The sequence below is a fragment of the Ylistrum balloti genome, unplaced genomic scaffold (assembly GCF_031769215.1).
Source record: "Ylistrum balloti isolate Yb309-2 unplaced genomic scaffold, AGI_CSIRO_Ybal_v1 Utg370542, whole genome shotgun sequence".
In the NCBI taxonomy this organism is placed as follows: Eukaryota; Metazoa; Mollusca; class Bivalvia; order Pectinida; family Pectinidae; genus Ylistrum; species Ylistrum balloti.
In genome coordinates, this window is record NW_026782344.1 from 483,001 (window position 1) to 499,661 (window position 16,661).

General features: G+C 34.1%; 1 long non-coding RNA gene across 1 annotated transcript in view; it reads right to left on the reverse strand.

Moving 5' to 3' along the window:
* Positions 1-16,661, reverse strand: part of LOC132556054 (uncharacterized) — a 25,717-nt gene continuing 9,056 nt past the window's right edge. Inside the window, exon 2 of the long non-coding RNA XR_009554461.1 lies at positions 1-1,016. This is a non-coding gene — a long non-coding RNA (uncharacterized LOC132556054). The remainder of the gene's footprint in view (positions 1,017-16,661) is intronic.

Here is a 16,661-nt window from a genome sequence, read left to right on the forward strand (position 1 = left end):
TTTCAAAAAGATAACTTTTATTTCTGTTTTAGTTAAAAACAGTCATTCTGTTTTTGTTAAAGACAGTCATGTTTCAAAACATCAAATTAGTGTTTAGACAGGAGTTTATTGAATAATAACTAAACACACCAAACAAATTCAGTTGTGTTCAAATACAAATAATATGGTTCCAATTTTTCCCCAAAGACACTAACAAATATGATTTCATTGGGGAATACTTGGAAAATTGCATTTGAGTACAAACTTGTTCAAGTATGTCCCTGATACGGAGATGCCAGGGTTACAGACTCTCGTCTCCGTCACAAAGCCAGACTCCTGAACCAACTACCCCCATGAGGCCAATACCAGAATCAGACTGGGGAAAATCAATACCATCAGATCTGCTAAGCTAACAGACTGAATTGCTTGTAATCTAGCATTTGTACAATTGAATTGCAACCTATTGAGCCATGATAATACATAGAGTGGGGAACTATTTGTTCTCTGGTAGTGTAATACAAAAATCTTACACAATTCATGGCTTATAATCAGGAGAATATTCATGTAGCACACATAACTTGAATTTGATATAAACTATCAAATGACTTGTGCTTTATTGCTGTTTTTTTGTAAAACTTATTACTCAACATGAAGCCTATTTTAAACTATCACACACATAAATATCTGCTTATTGGAAACTTTTGCATAATAAACTACTAATCTGACAACTATCGCACCATTAAACACAACACTTAGCTTATCAGGAAACTATCATACACCAACCAGCACTGAGTTCTTGTCGGAGTTCTCACAGAGGTCTAATCAGGAAGTTACAACACTGGAAGTATCATGAAACTCGTCATGCCACACAATGGCTGTCACATCACATATTTGTATACTTTCTTTCGACATTATCACACCACAGTTGATCTAAAAGATTGTGATGCTCTAACACTTTTATTCAGTATGGTACAGTAATGGTGTCCATTAGAATCAAATATCTCTCTTTATTCCATTCGTAAGTGACTCTGTGACATCTGAAACAAAAATAAAACAAAACAAAAACTTAGCATATTCAAAATTATTACCAGATATTAATCATTGTCTTTACTGACCAAAATATAGATAATTTATTAAACTATTGAATGAATTCTTCCCTTTTAATATCATGTGCCTAATGTGTGATAAATATTACAATGATATAAACCAAAATGTGACATTAAACAGCATGATATTAAAAGAAGCTGCTTTTCTCTTCATACTCAGGTTGTATATATCAAGCAAAATAAATCCCGCAAAATGAATTAAATAGATACAACATGTACCTTTTTTATATTACTGTTCAGTTTCATTGCCACCATATGGAAATGACAAAAATATTGATATCATTATATAACACATGGTTCAATATGATTGTCAATATTAAACGGCTATAAAACACATTTTGTTATTTCATTGACAACAGTCATTAAACGGTTTATTAGTTTCTCCATGCTACAGCGCCCTGAGTTGATATATATATCATTCCTTCAGAAGAGATTTGACAGATCAAGTAGAGAACACATATGTATAGTCAGTGAAATATTCCAAAACAATCAACTTGTCATTAAAGTGTCATTTGAGGTTGTTTTTTTATTATTACTGAAGGTTTCTATACATAGTAATTTCTGTTCTGGTTGGTTCAGCTCAACAGAAATAAAGTCAAACAATATGCAAACATAGTAATCAAAGAGACAACCCTATACTTCCTGTAAAACTTTGTAATGAAGCCATCAAAGGGTTTAAGATATAATTAAGATATGGTTACCCTGTAATTCCTGTACAACTTTGTAATGAAACCATCAAACAGTTTAACATATAATTAGTTATTATTGTTCCTTTGTTATAATTTCAGACCATCCTTGTCAACTTTTAAATTTGCAGGAATCAGGGCATCAATATATCCATTATCATGTGACACAGATCATGTGACACTCTGGCGGAACTAAGTGGCTGTGTCCGGCAGCTTCTGGTTCATTGCGTTTTGGAGGGATCAATACTCGATTTACGATGTGGTGTAGTATGTGACACTCTAATTACACATCAGGATTCTGATGAAACACCTGACAGTGTTCCAAAACCATAACGACAGTACACAGCCTAAAACTACACCAATTATACGGAGCCCAGTGAACACAACAGGTTTCACATTTCGTTAAGCCATTGATGTTTCACAAGATTGGGGTTTGATATTACTACCATTAATAGTTCCATAATTGATAGTAAATTACAAAATCAAAGAAAAATCACATTACAACATTTCTAGAAAAGAAGTCATCTAGTGCAACCTTAGTCATTTTGTGTTTTCCCATGAATTTTCTATGATACATAATGTTACTAAATTATGCTCTATTTTTTTAATGAAATAAGCAAAATTTCAAATTTCCTTTGTCTGTAAAAAAATATATATGAAATAAAATATGAATTATGATCTTTCAGGTCAATTCATTTGTGACATCTGTAACACAATAACACAAATAACACATCATCCAAAAATGTAATTTCAAATCACATGATCTATTAAAATAACAACATCTGCTATTAAAAATTAAAATATATTCATTTAAATTTCGAAAAATTGAACAGTTAAAACAGATAAGACAAGATATTTTAATGGCATAATTCGGCTGTTATCCAGTGTATTCCCCTTGTAATATCTTTTTCATAGTATTTTTGTGCATGCCTATGAGTATTTTTTCATTGGCTTGGACAGTCAGAAATCAATTGTGTAATCATAACATGATCAAAGATGTATTTTTTTCCTCCACATTATAACTTTTGATTTGAAGAAAATTGAAGTTGAATATGGAACTTTTTTTAGTATGCTAAGTTTCCCTGTCTTTGGCACTTGGCACTTTCTCTCTTAATAAGCTAAAACAAAGTATTCTATATGACCTGAAATAACCATGACATTTGACCACTCAGTTAAAAATAACTAGGGTTCATGATGTCATGACAGGGAACAAGTATGTCAAGTAAAATTGTTATGTTAAGTTTTTGTGGCATTTAAGAACTGCTGGCATTCAAATTCTTGTGAGGGAATTAGAGACCTTTAATAAATTGAAACCTTTCTTTGTTTGCTTTGAAATGATTTATTTTCGAGGTGCAAAAATTTGGAGGTTTCCCAAAAATATGCATTTTTTGTTGACACTTGATTTCATGAATATTCATGAAATCTGCAAGTACTATTATCTATGTCAATTTTTATTTGTTATTATCATTTTATGGACATCTCATTTGTGTATTTAGAGCACCCACAAATTCAACAGAAATAATTCTCTCACAAAAAGATGTTTATTTTATTGTAAGCAGATCCCAACATGTACCATGATTGTCATTTAACATAAGATATTATGTCATTATAAACTCTGGCAATAATTCTCAAACGTCAGTACACACCGTATAGATCTTTGACCGATTTGGGAATACAGTCTAAATATGGAAAGAAAACTGCCATTGAATAAATCATTTGTGGTCATGGTTGTGTAGATATTTACAACCAGTGGGAAATTGGGTTCCAACAGAGTGACTCTGACAGGAATAGAACACTCTCTTACATGGCTTCTGTAGACAAAATGTCAACTCTAGGGCATACAGGAGGCAGTTTGAGCTGCAGAATATGTATCTACATCAATTTTCTATGGCAGGTCTCAGTGGGAAAGTCAGAAAAGTAGCAAATAGTGATAGGACCTGAAAAAGCAGCACAATAGAACAAATTCCTTTGTGGGTTTTGTGTGTTGGTAAACATAAATATTTAATGAACAATCCATCACAGTGATATGGCTGCAACTCCCAAAGGAGACATTACTATATCTGTAGCATGTAATACACAGAAGATCCCAACACAAAAGATACCATCTCCTTCCACACTTATCTTCACAAAGATTATCAAATTAGTCTTTACAATCATTTACAAAAGTTATCTGCCAATTCTCAAAGCAATATACGTCATAAAATGAAATCAATTTAAGTATTTATTGAATGATTTTGAAAACATCCTGAAACGTTACGATTTCATGCATACAAACTATTCTGTGATCTATATCAACATTCTGTATCAGGGAGGAGGAGACTGGAGGAGTTTTCTAACGTTACTTGACAGTTAATGTTTTGTCTTGAAGAGAAATCAATAGATTTATTTTTTTTCAGTTGCATCTCTGTACGGAGACAAACAAGATCAGCGAGACTGGTACATACATACACAGAATTTCTTTACCCAACACAGCAATCACTTGTGTGAACCATCTATATATATATATTTTAATTATTTCAAAGTCATTTCTTTTTTATCAGCTGTTTTGAATTCCCAAATCTCTCCTTCTTACGAGATAAACACAATGGAGTCATTCATCATTTAATCATTCTTTTCAGAATAAAGTTTCCATAAATATTCAAACTTTATGTAAATTCTTTTCAACAGGAAATACTTACACTTCAGTTTTCCATATAAATGCATTACTGTGGATAATAAGAGAGAGAAATTTTAATTACTCTCCCTTTTTTTTACCTGAAACACCCCAGGGGATCAATATACCAAGTCTCGCTTGAAAGTCAGGGGTAGGCTTATATACTGCAGGACAATACATAAAACAAATGATTGAATTCTTATGGATAGGCTTTCCAAGCCACCAGGATCACTGAACTTTTCCCTGATTCTCTAAGTTAAGATGTCATGTGTCAGAGGTGAAGGTCATAATTTCTGAACGATCCTATGATGTGAAATACATTGTAGATTGCATTTAAAAAATAAATTTCCTGATGATATTGAATCTTGATGTCTTAAGATTTAGTCAAGGTCAAGGTCAACATCATTATGCCAATGCATATGTTTAGCTTTTCAGATACTTTCCGCAGTTTAAAAGGTCAACCAGTATGATCAAATGCATATGTTGTCAAGTTTTTAGAGGGATTTCTGGAAACACGTGGAGGGAATGAAAATGCAGAGTTGATTAGAGGTTATAGTTGGGGGGGGGGGGGGACAGGTGGAGTGAAAGGGGGCAAGAAGTGGTGTTGAGAAACAGACAGAAAGGGAAAGAGAGGAGTGAAGAGAAAGCAGAGAAAATGGAGGGGAAGGGGAGGTGAGTGGAAGAAGAGAAATAAGTAGAAGGGATGGGCAGACTAAGAAAGAGGGAGACAAGTGAAGGGAAATGGGGAGGCAAGTGGAGAGCAGGGAAACAAATGGAGGACGGGGGTAGACAAGGAGAGGGCAATGGGGCAAGTGGAGAGTGGGGAGATGCACTGAGGACAGGGCAGACAGAGAAAGGGGGAAATATGTGAAGGGAAAGGGGAGGCTATTTGAGGGGAGGGGGAAAGACAAGTGGAGGGCAGGGAAGACAGAAAAGGGGAGACAAGAGATGGGAAAGGGAGGGGAATGAACTGGAGGGTGGGAAGGGAAGGGAGGTAAATGGAGGACTGGGGATGAATGGAAGGGAGGGGAGACTTGTTGCAGACAATGGCAGGAAAGTCAGGAAAACAAGTGGAGGGCAGGGAAATGAGTGGAGGCCAGGGGAGACAAGTGACAGTTGCCGACGAGGGGAATGGAGGAAAAGACGGACACAAGTGGAAAGGAGATAGGAACAAGTGGAAGGGAGAACAGGGAAAGAGGAGAAACAAAGTTGAGTAGAGAAGACAAGTTGAGTGAATCTTGGGAGAAGAATAGAGAAAGGTGCAAGAACTGAAGCCATATCTCTCTCCCAATACTCTTGTTATAAGATTCAGCTCTCTACTGGGATTTGTTATCCTACTATTGATTTGATTGCAATGCTGATTAGCTTTGTAAGCAGCATGTAGTCTGACCAAACCCAGTAGATAGGAGCACTAATGACTCAGAGAAACACTTACATGTATAATTTTGCAACTTAAAATAAATCTAACAAACAGTTTAAGGTACAAAATAAAATATTCTTTGAAAATCTTGTACGTAGCTGCCGAATGTTCCATGATAACGCTGATGACCAAGGCCAATTCAATAAGTACTCAGATGGTGAACCAATAATTGGAATCACGGAGTTAGTGAAAGGTTGTCCACTAGCCCAGTAATGACAGGTGGAGTCACATTTCCTTGGTAATGGGGTCGACTGTAACCGAATACTCCATCTTAATGATTCAACTTCGGTAGGAGATGAGTCCAAATGAGTCCATCACACCTCCTTCGGTCACACCTTTCACAAGAACATGTTGGCTGTCGCAGACAAATGTTCTCAGCTTCTGTATTTTATTGACCATGTATGGTATCTCTTGGAAGCTGACACACAAAAATAGCCATTTACGTAGTTACACAACCATTAACTAAACTAGATAGAACTTCAGGCACCATTAGTCCAGGAATCAGCTTTACCTAAAAGGAAACTCAAATCTGTTTACACTTCATCAAACTTTTTAAAAAGAATTTAACACAAATGAGATTTTGAAGCTGAAAACAAACCGTGAAACAAATGAACACCTCCGATTTCTGGTATCATCATGATTGCTTGTACTAATTTTAACAGATGTTAAGTTAAACTTAATACAAATGCATTTTCTTAATTAACTGTGTAAGCTTTATCATTGCTGAGAGAAATATGATACTGTATCAGGTTTACATACAAGTTCATGTCTTTATTCTGTAAATTGAATCGATCATTCATTTTTGTCCTGGAATGGATTTCTTTGTTGATTTATTGTCCCATGAACAGCTAGGGTCATTTTGACCTAAGTTGTTTTGTAAAAGATGGTGGCTACCTCACTGAACAACATACAAGAGGACCCTTGCATGCCATTTAGAGAAATTAGGGTTAAGTGTCTTGCCCATTGAAAGGACACCATCTCAACAGCACAGACTGTTCCATTACTCAGTTTCATGAGAAACACTTAATACCACAGGTAGGGAGCATTGAACGACGCACCTTTGATCTTTATGTGAGGTTACCTAGAACAAATTGATTGATTTAACTTTCACATAAGATCAAGAAAGTTTAAACTACCTATAAATCAAATTGGAAATTTATCCCCCCCCCCCCCCCCCCCCCCACCCCCCAAAAAAAAAAAAAAAAAAAAATATTTGCTTGAAGTTGATCCTGTCTTTCAACAGATTTTCTATTTCTCTATATATAATCTAATATAAATATGGCAGGATTCTTTGCTATATGGACATAATACCCTAGAGAACACTAAGTTGTGGTCTCGACTCCAGCACTTTCAATTTGCATAGGTGCTAGACACTAGACATCACAATGTTGTTTTTACCGAAACACCATTTATATAATACCCAGTCCCTCTCAAAGAATACATAAAACATTACCCTGGATCAGCATCAACCAGATGCCAGAAGGAATACATTCTTTATTTCTGAATATAGAATGGAAGTATCCGACTTCATCGCATGCATAATATATAATATGATGGGTATCATATTAATTCTTTCAGACATCTACAAATACATTAGTGTGTGCTCGATATTTATCATTATTTTCTACACTTGAATAATGTTTAATAATTCAATTGATATTTATATATATTAATTACATATTAAATCTTTAATACCAAACTCGCCAAGATATTAAATCTTCATTATTTAAAAAAAAATAATTTAAAAGTCATCTTTATATATTGTTTTGATGTAACCAAAACTGTGTATGAATGTAGTATCTAATTGAATGTTGAAACACAGCATTTAAGATCAGAAATGAGGCATGATATTTAAATCTTCCACACACACTAGTTTCAGCTGATGTACATAAAGTGCATTGACAAAATCCAAATGCTCAGCTTTTTCATCTATACATTTCATTTGCTGTTAAAACAGTTATTTTCATGGAATTCAATTTCAAAGAATAAAATTTTAAAAAATAACGCTATTTCATGGACACTTTATTTTTGTGGATGAATAAAGCTCAATAAATATATTTATATTAATTTTCATTAGTTTGTGGGCATATGAATTTGAAGATTAAGAGTATAGATGAAAGTAATGAAAATAAATCCCCCACAAAAAAAGCTGTACATCAAACTATCTTTCCTTCTTCCTTCCTTCCTCCCTCCCCTCTTCCCTCCCTGCCTTTCTTCCTTCCTTCTCTCTCTTTCTTTCTTTCTTTCTTTTCAGTGTTTTCCATTCACTCATAAAAAATGCTAAAAGTATAATCAATGATAATGATTATATTTTTGCAATAAATAAGAATCATTCATTATAGTGGTCCTCTCACTATCAATGGTTTCTGTGTTTATGATGTTGTGACACTAGATACATACAAAAGTTGGCACATTCCACATGATTACATATACTGTATCATTGACAATATACCATTTCATCATATTCTGTGTTATTCAGTATTAACTATGACCCAAACTGAATAGTTGGAAACTGTGCTTACACAAACTCAGGGCTTTAAATAAATTAAATGGTTGATGGGCCATAATACAACATGAAAACAGTACCATTTTTTATTTATTGTCGAAACATAGTATATCAACAGGCAGGCTAGCCACGTAATTGCTTTTTGTAAACCAAGTATGACATTGCTGGTATAATTATCAAGTACATGTTTACTTAAATCAAACACATGGCTTTAGGCCATATATTGTAATACTTAGCAGTAATATCTATATCGATGTGAAATTCTCTGGATGACAATTAAGACTACAGCAACTCAATTGGAAAACATCACTTCTAATATATTGCATCTCAAGTTTATAAGTTAAGCCAAAACACAAGAACTCTAAGAAAAAACTAATATGGGAGTTTGAGGTTGAAAATCTTAATCCACAGCTGGTTTGGCAGCAGTGTACAAACTGATGCTAGATTACCAATCAAGCACATGACATAAAGAAACATTACGATTGATGCAACTTTCCAGGAAGGTGAAAGAATACCTGATATTGAGGAATAATATGAGACTGATGAACCATACTATGTACAACTGCAGAATCAGGGATTTTCTCTTGTTTTCCAAATGATTATTAAGAGCCATAAAAAAAACATGTTAAAACTGATCAGCCTTTCATAACATTTCTTGGGATCTTTGTGTTTTATTTCCTCTGTTGGTGTCCTCTTGAACCTCCATCCTCATTTGACCTTGGTTATTGGGGTCATTTGAAAAAATCTTTGCATGACCTTGTCTTTCAAGAGTCCTCTGGAACAACCATCCTCACATGACCTTGTCTGTAACATAACCTTGTCTGTTAGAGTCCTCTTGAACATCCATCCTAACATGACCTTTTCTGTCAGTGTCTTCTCATACACTTGTCCTTACATAACATTGTCTGTCAGCGTCCTCTTGAACAACCATTTTCATATGATATGATCTTTGCTAATGTGGAATCTTGAACACATCCTTACATTACTTTGACTGTTCTGATGACTAACAAATCTTCAATTAAATCTAACAACAATCAATAGACATTGTATCATGATTATGTCATATTTTGGTCTTGTTTGATTCCTTAACAGTCCTCCAGTCCAGAAGGTGCTGAATAAAAGGTATTAGGCAAATTCTCCCAAGTCTTCCAAATCTTTTTTCAACAAATAAAGAATAAAGAATTACCACTTAGACCTTAAAAGTTGGCCAAGATCATATGTTTAACAAAAATAGGACAGTCAATTATAGAACAAGTATAATGAGACTAGGCATCATGACAAAAGGACCTTTGGTTCTAAAGAAGAAGATTTTTGATTGTTGAAAGGAGATCAGTGTCAGTTATATCAATAGATCTGACAGCCCTTCAACACAACAAATTACAAATGTCAGTATCAGATGAATTCAACTTCCCATCTAATGCACTATTTCAAGCTTTGCCAGCTTAAACCCAAATTCAGACTTGCCTTACATATTGATTGAATTAAATGGAATATTTTTATGTTGTATACTGCAAACATCTTGATCCTATATCTAAATGAATCTCTGTGTGTCAAAACGTGTTGGAATCACCCAACACATTTCCTTATCTCTGCAGCTTCAACATATCATTAGGTCTTCTTAAAAACTGAACCAAGAAGAAAATCTATACAGATATTGCATGCCTTGTATATCACTGGATATTAATCCAAACCCTTAGTTTATTTTACTGCAAAAACAGTTTGCATATGTAGTTCTAACCCCTAGGGAAATTATGCAATCTGCTTGAAACATCAAGGTGTTTAAACCTCCTCTGTTGATAATATCGTTTTTCACCAGTGCGCATTAGGGGATAAAACCTGACACCTTTTGGCCTGTAGGTACATTGCATATCTTTTGGATCTTGGCCTTAGGCCTGCTATAATTGAAAAAAATACAAATTCAGGAAATTATCGTGAATCAATCAGATATGGGGTTATATATATGATAGAGATATATAGAAAATAATCCTGCCTTGGGCTTTAAACCTCAACACAAGATTGGACAGCTGCTTCACCGATAGGACTGCAGAATCTCACTTAAATCAAAACTTTCAAGTACTTTTTAAAATTCAAAATTATATCACTAGTAGTGATTTGCAGAATCTATGTATTCATTAGGAATAAATCCACCTGTATGAGATACCAGTCCTTAACTCAGATATTAAAAATGATTTACCATTACAAGTAAAGCCATCTATATAGTGATGTCAGCCATAACCCCGGATCTGGGGAATGATTCTGACACTCATCTACCATAACATGTACCCTATTCTACCTTATCAACACCATGGTCCCTTATTGCCTACCCAAGCCCTGGAGCCAGGTAAGACTGACACAAAGTTCAAAGGTTGAGGTTGTAGTAGGACAATAAAAAAAGCATTGGTTGTTAAGCATATAGCTAATTATTTTCATGGATTGAAATTTTCGTGATTTGCATTAAAGACAGTTGAATAATATTTCAATGAATTCAATTTTGTTAATGTACTGCAAGATTATGAAAATATCACCACCGTAAAAATAATAGGTTATACAGTATTCTGTTGTTATGGGTGGGCTTATTACCGAGCATTTTGCTGAATAATGTTACAGAATACTATTGTTAGGCTCTTAATTAATTTCCTTCCCTCCTTAAAATAAATTTTGAAACTGGCGATTCAATATACACAGGTATTGCTTGCAAATATTTGACTTTCAGGTATATTCAACATCTATCAGACAACTTTTCAACCAGCATACAGTTCACCATAGCACAAATATTATATCCTTTGTGCATTGGACAAGAAATTAAACTTTATCCAGATTGCTCTGAATAATGTGACAGGCTTTCTGTATGTTGTTCAGTGACGTAGTCACCAGCTAATGCAAAAGAGGCCCTGCCTCAAAATGACCATGAGTGTTTAGGGAGTGACAAACTCGGTAAACCAAATTCTGCATCTGAATTCCCATTGGCTGAGTGAGCTAACAGCGGAAGTATTAACAACAAGGAAAACAAATGATAAAAGTTCAAAATAAATGATGCACTTTAAGTACCGAATTTCTTGTAACAAACAATATTCTCTTTAAAATCTCAATTTCAAATCCACATGCACTTCATGTAGCAAGGCAAGGCATATGTCAGCATTAGACAAGGAGTTTCTTCCACAGCTTCTTCAGAAAATGGACAAAAATTAAAAACAACATAACACATTCCATTAATTTGATTATATTTCTTTTCAATAATATCATTTTCTATTACCAATGATAGTAAATCAATCAGATAGGGGGGGGGCCCAGCACTATCCTGAAAATTAAATTCAGGCAAAAAGTTGAATTCTCCCAAGAATGATGGTTTAAACCCAGGTATAGTTAGCTTTGGAGGCAGACTTGGTGACAGGGACAATATTATCATGCTAATCTATCCTCAGAATTTTTCTTAATTCACCAAGAAGATACAAATATACCTTAAAAGTTTCCATGCAAAAATTTTGAAATCTTTTTTTGTTTTAATGAAATTTTCAATCAAATAGTTAAAAATAATGAAAACTGACATCCAAAATCAGTATAATTTTCAGTGTTTGTGATTGTTGTGCCCACTAATCAATAGACACACAGTGTAATACAGTGTAAGTGTGATGACTAGATAGAAAACAAAGTAAATAGTTCCCCTGCACGCGTAATCACTAATGATTATGGAAGGTAATATTTGAACATCGTGATTAACTCTGCAACAATCGCCGGATTCTGTTCCACCAACTTTAAATGACTAAGTTGAGAATGGTGTATTTGCACTGTCAATAATCTTTGAAATCAATTTTACCCAAGGGATGTAGCTGCTGCTGCTGCGTTGATATTGATTAGCCGAGGCACGGATACCGCTTTTGTTTTTGTAGTTATACCGACAAGTGACAGACCACAGTACCCCACACACTTCAACGTCCTCCTGCATTAATTGGTGTATATTTTGAAAGGGAGAAAAAGAAAAAAAATATGTTTAAACAGAAAAGCAGGTGGATGAGGACAATTAACTATATATAACAACACCTCGTAGAATATCGTCGATGTGAAATGAACACTTTTAATAAAAGCAGGTGCATCCTTATTGACCAATTCTTGAACAAGTTCATTCATTGTCGAGAGCCTCACTAAAAGACTCATCCTTCCCCTTAAATGGCTGTGTAACTGACACTATTGAGGCATTGAGTACATATTGAACGTTTTGCAAACAAACATTCTATAGTAAAGTTTCTCCTTACAAATATCGCACACTATAATTTGCTTGATGGAGTGTTTAAGGAATTGGATTGGAGCTACCACCACAATTACTCCTAATCAAACATTAGCCTGCTGGTTCCTCAAATTTTCTACACTTAAAATACTGCTCCGTTCTTCTATCACAGATCAATGAAGGCTATCAATAATACACGTAATGATGATGATAGAAATCCTGCAGGATGATACATTCATAAGTTTCAATAAATCTACTGTAAAGGATATAATATGAAGCTGAATGTGTTTGAAACTCATTAGTCAGTCTCACCAGAGACATATATGTTATATATGTCTCTGGTCTCACTACCTAAATACTTATACTAAATGTCACATCTGTTAATGTCATTTTCTGGTTAATATCACATTTTCTTTGCCAATTTTTTGTTACATATTCTATGTAATCCTACATCTGATAATTTTACTTATTTTCAAGTGGGCAATGTTTAATATCACTTCATTTTCCCGACTATCACAAAAAACACACACAGTTTAATTACAGGTAAGTGAGGAAAGGATGTATGGATTCATGCCTGAATGGTCATACGTCACACCTGGACGCATTTCGTAAACATCATCTCTGCCCTACTGGCCAACTTTTCACACCTTACGACTTGTAACAATAAGATTGACCCGCTTACCTGTAACGTCCAGTTAGGTCGAAGAAAGCCAATTTATAGTTACATTTGGCATATATTTTATTAAGACAATAGTCATACAAACATTTCTATCAAACAATCAATATATTTACACTTTCAAGTACAAAAAAAACTTCTGAAATAGATTTTACAAAAGAAATATTAGATTCAACATGAAAATGAAATCGAAACAAATGTTTAGAGCAAATTCAAATAAAAAAGAACTAAGAATTAATGGATTTATTGTCCTCACACATCAGCTTAATGTATTATTTTACCAAACACTTACAGAAACAGGCAGAATACACCACTGTAGTTATATCCTCACTTTACACTGAATGTGTCTATGATGACTCATGCATCTTTTTCTACCAAATGGTCTTTATGCATGTTATTTTCTACAAACATGATGTGTAAATGCTGTTTTCTGCTCATTTCTAGCATTATGTGTTTCTACGCTTATTTATAACCAAACAAAATTGTCTTGTGATGGCTTTGAGTTTGGGTTAATGATTTCCCAAATGTTTTAGGATAATGGTATCTACATCACTATTCACAGTGTAATGTTAGCTGTGCTTCCGCAGAGCAACTATTAGCGGTCAATTTAAAATCACATTATCAGTTAAAAATGAATCTAATCAAAATCTAAACCCTTCTAAAACAATAGAACAACTTGTATCTTGAATTAACAGGTTAAAAAAAGAAAAAACAGAATTCCCACTTTTAACAAAAAAGAAGATTGAGATTTTCAAATTGCCCTTTTAAGATTAGTTTAATAGTTTTATTTAGTAAATTTCAAATAACCTGAAACTGCATCTTATAAACTCTGATGAGCGTCATATTTCATATACTGAACACCTACTGTGAAATCATATATCTTTGTGGGGTTCAAATTTTGTGGTTTTCCAAAAATAAAAAATTTCATTGGCACATGATTTCATGGATAAATGTTGCCTAGGAAATCTACTGGTACAGTACTTTAACTCATTTCAACTTTTATCTGTTTATTACTTCATGAGCATATAAATTCGTGGTTTTATGGTAGCCAGGGATTCCATGAAAATTAATTGTTTTACAGTATACATATACTAAGTAAAGAAACTTTCTTCATTGGCAAAAATATACACTCCTATACAATGAGAATCTGATCTGGTGCAGAACGTGATGATACTATAGGGTAGAGATGAAACAAATCTGTTGAGAAGTTCTTTTAAGATATAACATTGAATCAGAATGGGATGGTAGGGACATGGTCAACACTGATATGTCCCAAGATATGGTATGGTGGGGACATAAAAATCAGCTTCAAGGTCACAAACAAAGCTCTTCAATGTTTCATCAGAATCAAGGTGAAAACCAACCAATAACTTTAAAGGTCATTGCTCTCCCGCTACAATTACACGTAATCTGATGCAGAAAATCATGACTAATTCTAATTGATAAAAGCTTCCTCTGGCAATCATTGAATTCAAGGTTACCGAGAAAGGATGTTTCTACATCCTGACAGAGTGATAGAACCACAATGATTTTATCAAAGCTCTGATTGTACCTGTTAACAATGTGTAGATAAAGTTCACCATCAATGTGTTTAATGATTCTGGGTCATGTAATGGGTCATTCACAAATCAGATAAAATCTTAAGCTACTATGTCACACATGAGGGCCCTATGGGTAATGATTTTATTTTCATTTGAAAATTTTAAATTAAAATGTGAAGAAAAAGAAGAATAAAGAAAACCCACTTTTACAATAAACAGTATACATATTTGTTATACTGTAAAAAGTTGTGGTCATTCTTGGTGATACAGGTGTCTAAAATTGTAAGTGATGCCTGTGGCACCAACAAGCCGAGTACTTACAAATTATCCATGTAGGGTACATTAGTGACCATTATGTGTATTGTAAATGCAGTTTCCCACACTGGCTTGTACCAGTGAAGATAAGTGAACCATCACCACGATTTTTATATCAAATTGATACAGCACCATTAGATGTGTAGGTGATTACCGTGAAATTATCCATTACTTTATGGCCCTACAAATATATCTAACAATGATTAACAACCCTCCATAACCTTACTGCCTGATCAATTCTGATCACGTGGTAAAAAGGCAACATTTATCACACACGGATCTGTAATCTTTAAACATTTATCTCATCATAACATTGAAATATTGATGTGCTGAAAAAACAGTGACCAATTTAGTGGTGATATTGTAATATATCAAAATGAAGCATTCTCAATATGATCAGCAGGTATGTGTGATTCCAAACCGGAACTGTTTCATCACTTTTTTTATGATGTTGGTGAACTACAAGGAATTCAGTGCAGTATTTTGTCGGCTAATTTCTATGCAAAAGATGGAAATGTACTTTTCCGAGGAATTATTGACATCATCAGGGAAAGATAACCTGCGAACATTACCATTACATTGGTCAGTCATGGACATTAGGGCTAAGTAACTACAATAGGAAGCTGGAAACTGACAGGTATGACATTAACACCTGGACACATCTCGTCTAACAGTCCTTTCAGCTTAATAGATCATTCTATTTTTACTTCCAGTCTGTTGATTACATTAGCAGATATTTCTTAAATATTTTGTGAGGAAATTTATCCAAAAGTCACGAAAACATAAAAACAGATCAATTTATGTATAATCATACATCTAGTCTGGAAGTAAAAAAAGATTGAAGATGAATAAAAAAAAACCCAATAAAACTTGAAATTTTTCTTCTTAAATGCAAATTTACACTTTTTATATCTATGAATACTAGACAGAGCATCCATAATCTCCACCATCTTTTTGGCAAACTCTGAGTGTAAGAAAAGACCCAAAATATTTATACAAGTTTGGGAATGAGAATTATACACTACATAAGTACTGTGGAGCAGTAGAATGTCCGGTATCTAGAGACCAAAATGTGGATTGTTAGAATCCTCAGTGGTGACAGTGTTTTGCATTACTCCTTCATATTACACATATACATTAGTTAGCTGTATCTATTGGATGTAACAAATAACAAGTACTCACTTGAGAATTGCTTTTTGACATGTGTTAGACCTCTGAATGCAGCAGTCATTGTAATAGGTGCTAATTTTCTTGGTCAGACAACACTTGTATATATCATGTTTTTACACTCTATGGATCAAAATATGCCCAGACAAGGTGATCATGACCTTTCTGACATCATGAAATGAATTTTTAAAAATCATTTGTCTATTAAATATTTGTTTGTTTATTTGCCCCAACAACGGTTAACTGGCGCATTTTGAAGCTTAAGATTTCTTTGTTGTTGCTGGTGGCTGACATAACCTCAATGAACATCATACAGAAGGTCTGGCACATGTTATTCAAAGCATTATAGGTAAAGGAATGAAAGATACCTTGCCCAGGTCTCAACAATGA